A 7,398-nucleotide genomic window follows, 5' to 3' on the forward strand; every position below is an offset into this window, starting at 1 on the left:
GGTAGTGGACTTGGTGGTGTGTGTTGCTAGGGTATGGATTTCAGAATTAAGTTTAGGGTGAGTGTAGGATTGAGAAGTAAACAATTTTTATAAAGAGTAATGTTATTTATCGTCATCAATGGCCATCATCTTTAGATGTCGTCAAATGATATGTTCAATAATATGGGTCCTATGTATTTAACCCTTGTTTGATTTTAAGTTTTTAAGAACTAATTTTATTTGGAAATGTATATAGTCAAAAAGTAGGAAAAAAATTAAGATTTTACGTTGCAAAATTATTTTATTAACAGATCGTATGTTCTAAAATGAGTTTGGTAATTGGTAAAAAGTGATTTTATAAAAAATCAAATCAAACAAGAATGTAATTGAATCTATCATTTTATGTCATTGTATTGTCACATAGAGTGATGATGGTTATCAGTGACGAGAAATAACAGTTTTCTTTTATAAAATGTTAATTTTTATGTAAGGAAAAATTAAAGAATTAAAAGGGAAGTTTAAATAAGGTTTAAGTATTTGGCACAATTTTCTTCAGGCTTAAGGCTAGCCCACATTGTAGTCTTCAACCACGATATCCAATGGCTACTCTTCGGCCCAATCAAGATGGGCTGAACTTTATTTACTGGGCTATTGAGCCCGAAATTTAAAGGCTGAAAAATACTATCATTCTATCAAGGTTTTGTTGAATTTTTAGTTTGACTGAAAACAATTTAATTGCAATTTTCATTAATGTAATTGATGAAACCATATTCATGGATGTAGCAACTTATTAATTTGAGCTAGTTAACATCCAATTTTTTTAACCTTTTCTTTTTATTCTCGTGAACAATCTAACGTACCAAACATGTCATTAAAGATATATAGAATTCACTATAACTAAACAACACAGCTAACGTTCTTTGTCAAATGTCTGCGTCTCTCTAATTTTATCTAATCATCTCGTGTTTAACATACTAAACATATATGTAACTCATGAAAACATAAATAAATTATGCCAAATATGAGCAAATGCTCATGAGCACATCAAGAATCATAGATAGGAAACCTAAGTTGTAAATTTAGGTTCAAACATTAGAAGACAAGATACATAACCAATACTAGCATGTTAAGGTTCCTAGAATTCTTAGAAATGCAACCTTGCAGCAAATTTACAATATTTTTATCAATAGCAGCAGATCGATAATATCCATTATCATCTTGAAAAACTGTATATTTACCCCTCCTGGCTCATGCTTCTCTATCAGAATGCAAAAAATTTAGAGGGTTACTCCCCGCATTTTTCACAGTTGATCCAACTTCGGATAAAGTAAGAGGGTTATGGCTTACCCAATTACCCTGGCTATAAGCCTTTCAATTGCCTCAGGTCCATTCTCTTGTCATCCTTTTTTGGAGGGACGTGCCACATTTTAACCTGCGGGTTTCTGCAAAAAGGCCTTATCAAGTGCTCATAAACATATGCTGCTCCATTGAGACATGGCAGCACCAACCAGCACACACCAATAAGCTTAGCATAAGACCAAATGGGAAACCTGATTCAACAATTACACAAGTTCTAGAAGTTATGCCGACTAAGCAAATTTATTTATTTATTATTTTTGGCTTGCGTTGTTAGATCTATGAAAAGAGCTTACAATTCAAGAACTCTGGAAAATGTAAGCTCGAAGAGGGTGATCAATGAATAAAGAACCCAATATGTTAATCACTGCTGATCATCAGCTCGAGATTGCGTTTCTATAGCCTTGACGGAACAATATCTGTAAATAACCCAAAAACAGAAATTATCCGATCTATTTTTCCACACTCGTAAATCAAATATAGACCAACTAATAAATGTATCTTTCAGGTTTATATTTTGATTGGCTCTCAATAAATTTGGGGTCAGCTATATAAATCCATTTCCGTGTTTCCTACCATTCAACGCTAGACATACTGAAGACAAATGCAGCAAAGATTTGATCTCTTTTAAAAATATAATCTCGGGAAAATAAGTTAGAGATGTGACTTACAGAGGATAAACAAGAGTAACAACAGGCTTGATAAGTAAAAAAGAAAAAAAGTACCAAAATACAAGGAAAATTCTATAGTTTTTTGAATTCTATATTTATACATTGCAAAAACATCAATATTTTTTGCCACAAGCAAAGATCAAGAAAAAGATAAAAAAAAAAATGTAAAAGTTTATGCACGTGTATACTCAATTTGTAACTGGTATTTTTCTGAGTGAAATGGTAAATGGGAAAGATCAAGAAAACGAAAAAAAAAATGTAAAAATCTATGCATGTGTATACTCAATTCGCAGCTGGTACTGACTATTTTTCTGAGTGAAATGATAAATGGGAAAGATCAAGAAAAAGCGAAAAAAAAAAAAAAGAAAGAAAGAAATAATTTATGCATGTGTTAGGCCAGAAAAAAGTGTCAAAGTGAATATGGAAAGTACATAAAAAGTAATTTGGGAGGAACTGTGGGAGCCAAATTTCTAAGGAATCTTATGCTGCACCAAGAAAGAGGCACCGAAATTTGACAAAGATTGATTTCTTTTGTTGACGTAAAAGAAATTTACGTGATATCGAGTAAAAACACAAAGTTGTATATTAAACGATATATGGTAAGTATTTAGAAACATGCTAAAAGTCAAATAATATTTACAAATTTCATGAAACCCACAAATATTACTTATTCACCACTCAATCTTGTTGGATTTGAACCTTGGAAATGTGCTTCCTGAACGTATAGAAATCGCATTTGTGAAATGCAACTTTATTAGTAACAGCGATTTTCACTGGATTAAGAAACGTGGCTTTAATCTTGATTGTTGATTGCTGCTTCTGGATGGTTCTTGGGCCTTATCTAGTGAATGCCATTTCATTTGGCATTTGAGTTAATTCATTTCATTTGTTTGTAAGTTTTTTTTAGAGAGAGAGTGAGAGAGAGAGATGAGAGAAAGTCTCTTGATTGCTAGGGATTTTATCTTTGTTCTTCATCTCTCAAATTCCTGATTTGAGAATTGTGATTTGTAGTATTTAGTCTCTGAATTGTGATAATCTGAGTGAATGTTTGCAAGAATGAGAGGATTCTTTTGAGTTGTTATTTTAGAGCGGTTTGAGAAGATTCTTGGTAACTCTTCATGGATCGGACATTGTTCTTGAGAGATAAGTGTTCTTGTGCTATCTCAGTGTATTGGTTAAATATTTGTAATATTTGTTGCCATTTTTTGGTTATTTAGTGCAATCGAGTATAATCCAATTTATAAGATGCTCAACGGGGAATGTAGGTAGTGGATATGATAGCCGAACTTTTGGGGTTTAGGTCGAAAATAGTCTCTTGTACTCAATCTTTAAATTCTGCACATTTTATTTTTTGTAAGATCATTTTATTTTGCTTCTCAACACTAATACTGGATGAACCTAACCTTACAAATCCACATCAAGATGGGCCAAAAAAGGCCAGAGAGCAATGTGACGAACTTTTCTCGACTGACCACAAAAGCCAAGCCAACATGAGTACGTAAGCAGGCAATCCATGGCCTCTATTCAAGTGCCTTGGATTCTGTCTACTCCCCTAACTATATATTTACTTTTTCTTTTGTTATTTTATGACCTAAATTTCGTTGGAAGTTTGTGGATTTGTTGAAAGAGGTGCTAAAAGAAGTTTTGAAATAGACATTGGGCACTTGGAATCAATTTGGACCGAAATTCAGCTTCATTGACGCGCTATCGCTGCTGCTTGCCCATAGCTGGAGCGCTGCTCGCTTGGGTCGAGGTTGTTACTAAAACGACATGTATATTCGAGGAAAATTTATTTATTTCTTTTGACACGATTTTTTTTATCCTCTTTCCATCCAATTTTTTTTTTTTTTTGGGATCCTATATATAATCCATGTGATTCTTGGTTTTGACATAACTTTCTATGAGTTAGAATTAAGTTAGAAACTAAATATTTTGTATTTGCTCTGCATTATTAATAAATTCTTCATTCTTCTGCTAATTTCTTATGTTCTTATTGTGTTGTGATTGTTACTTCATATTTTTCTATATGACTTCGTTATCTCGAACAAGTAGTGTTAGCGAGCATAACTATTTGGTTAGATTTCTTAACAAGTGGTATTAGAGTTTAAAATTTGATTTGTTTGAGGTTTTATTTATGTGATGACAACTATGAAGTATGATATTTCGCTTTTAGATCGCGGCACTAGATTTTTGTTGTAGCATAGGGAGATGTGAGTAGTTCTTGCTCGTATGGATTTGTACGACGCTATATTGAGATTTGACAATATACTCTCAAATTAGTCGATGGACGAGAAACAACGTAAAGATCGAAAGGTCCTATGATGAATTCATCTTCATCTTTTAAATCATATTCTTTAGGACGTCTGAAAGGAGAAAACTACATCTACTTTATGGTAGAAGTTGGAGCAATTATGCAGGACTAAGAGTTTAACAAGTAAATTACACCTGAAATAGCTTTTAAGGAAATTGTCGTTGATTTGCAAACTTTGAAAGATAAGTATGATAAAGAGGATTTAGGCTTGATTTTATTATGTTCGTTGTCCACTTCATATATGTCGTTTAGAGATATGATATTATATAGCCATGATACTCTCACCGTTTCAAGTAAAGCCAATGTTGCAAAAAATTACTACAGTAATGGAGGCTTGGTTATTTCTGTTGGCAACTCCAAACTTGGTGAGGATTGGATCTTATACAGTTTATTCTTTTCATGTGTCCCAATCAATTTTTTTTTTCAACATATGAAGAAGTTTTCAAATGTGTAGTGGTGGCGGGTAATAATACACATTGTCGAATAGCTGGTCTTAAAAGAGTCAGAACAAAGACGTTTAACAGAGTAGTTAGGGCACTTGATGAAGTGAGACATGTCTCAAATTTAAAGAGAAATTTGATTTCCTTGAGTACTTTTGATTCGAAAGGGTACAGGTACATTGGTGAATGTGAAGTCCTGAAAGTTAGCAAAGATGCCCGGTATGTTGTAGGGACAGAAAGGTCCGAGTTTTATATCATGGAGAGTTCAATAGAATCATTGGAGATCAATAGCAGAAGTTCAGTTTATTAGTGGATATTTAGTTTGAAACAATACCGTTGGAGTTTAGTTTGGGTCCATGTTAAAAAATATAGCTCAGTTGAGTTCAGAAGTTATGGATTATGCTACTTTACTACAATTAGTGTTGTCATCGTATTCAATTATTAGAGACAAATCCAGGAGAGATATTAGGCCTCTACAAAAGTTCAGGAAAGCGAATTTAGTTACATATGTTTTAAATGTGATTGAAGATATTGAGTCTAATAAAGAATCTTCAATAGAAGCAGTATGCTTTGGTGATTCTGTTATAGGATAATTCTGTTGAATAATGTTTGGATTTGGTTGATTGAGTTTTTACAGTTGGATTTTATAGAAGAGGAGAATTTTGTTGGAAAGTGGGTTTTATTGAAATGTTTGAAAAGTCATTGAACTTATGCATTCGTCACGGACTACTCACCAAACTATGAAATGTCTTAAAATGCTCATTGAACTTGTCCCGTTTGCACTCCATCCCTCACTCCCCAAAATCTGCTAATTTTTTCGCTGACGTGGTGGATGACAATCTCGCATGGCGACTGACAGCGTGCCACATCACCAGTTAATCCTAGTCACAATTTAAAATTATTTTTAACCTTAATTAAAAAAAAGGGATTTTATGAAATCGTGTTTCTCATGGAGATTGTTTGTTTCAACTTTCAAATTCACGTTTTTAGCCAAAAAAAAAGGGTGAAAAACATAAAAAAACAAAATCAATTACACTTTTAACCCATTTCCCCTCAAATCACGACAATCTCTCATTTCCATTACACTTTTATCCAATTTCCCCCAAATCAATTATTTTGCTTATCTCTCCAAGAATCCTACCCAAATCTTGGAAATCTGTCCCATAATCGACCCCATCTGTTCAAAATCTACACATTACGCACATGGAGGGACCACATATAGGTAACCTCAAGCAAATTTTTTATATTTATTTTGTTGTTTTCACACGTGATATCGATCATAAATGTATATTTTTTGTGTTGTATTTATGTGATGGGTGTCTGCTTTATGAATGTAGGCCACAAGTATATTGAGAAATTTGATTTCCTTGAGTACTTTTGATTCGAAAGGGTACAGGTACATTGGTGAATGTGAAGTCCTGAAAGTTAGCAAAGATGCCCGGTATGTTGTAGGGACAGAAAGGTCCGAGTTTTATATCATGGAGAGTTCAATAGAATCATTGGAGATCAATAGCAGAAGTTCAGTTTATTAGTGGATATTTAGTTTGAAACAATACCGTTGGAGTTTAGTTTGGGTCCATGTTAAAAAATATAGCTCAGTTGAGTTCAGAAGTTATGGATTATGCTACTTTACTACAATTAGTGTTGTCATCGTATTCAATTATTAGAGACAAATCCAGGAGAGATATTAGGCCTCTACAAAAGTTCAGGAAAGCGAATTTAGTTACATATGTTTTAAATGTGATTGAAGATATTGAGTCTAATAAAGAATCTTCAATAGAAGCAGTATGCTTTGGTGATTCTGTTATAGGATAATTCTGTTGAATAATGTTTGGATTTGGTTGATTGAGTTTTTACAGTTGGATTTTATAGAAGAGGAGAATTTTGTTGGAAAGTGGGTTTTATTGAAATGTTTGAAAAGTCATTGAACTTATGCATTCGTCACGGACTACTCACCAAACTATGAAATGTCTTAAAATGCTCATTGAACTTGTCCCGTTTGCACTCCATCCCTCACTCCCCAAAATCTGCTAATTTTTTCGCTGACGTGGTGGATGACAATCTCGCATGGCGACTGACAGCGTGCCACATCACCAGTTAATCCTAGTCACAATTTAAAATTATTTTTAACCTTAATTAAAAAAAAGGGATTTTATGAAATCGTGTTTCTCATGGAGATTGTTTGTTTCAACTTTCAAATTCACGTTTTTAGCCAAAAAAAAAGGGTGAAAAACATAAAAAAACAAAATCAATTACACTTTTAACCCATTTCCCCTCAAATCACGACAATCTCTCATTTCCATTACACTTTTATCCAATTTCCCCCAAATCAATTATTTTGCTTATCTCTCCAAGAATCCTACCCAAATCTTGGAAATCTGTCCCATAATCGACCCCATCCGTTCAAAATCTACACATTACGCACATGGAGGGACCACATATAGGTAACCTCAAGCAAATTTTTTATATTTATTTTGTTGTTTTCACACGTGATATCGATCATAAATGTATATTTTTTGTGTTGTATTTATGTGATGGGTGTCTGCTTTATGAATGTAGGCCACAAGTATATTAATATTTTCTTCTTTTTGATCGCATGGATGCCTGATTCTTGAACTTTATTCATGGTTTGTGTTGCAAG

The 7,398-nt window shown here is 33.3% G+C and overlaps 1 pseudogene; it reads right to left on the reverse strand.

Moving 5' to 3' along the window:
• Positions 1-1,035: 1,035 nt before the first annotated feature.
• LOC111388133 lies at positions 1,036-6,767 on the reverse strand (annotated as a pseudogene).
• Between the last annotated feature and the right edge of the window lie 631 nt (positions 6,768-7,398).

Source organism: Olea europaea, unplaced genomic scaffold, assembly GCF_002742605.1.
Source record: "Olea europaea var. sylvestris unplaced genomic scaffold, O_europaea_v1 scaffold456, whole genome shotgun sequence".
NCBI lineage: Eukaryota > Viridiplantae > Streptophyta > Magnoliopsida > Lamiales > Oleaceae > Olea > Olea europaea.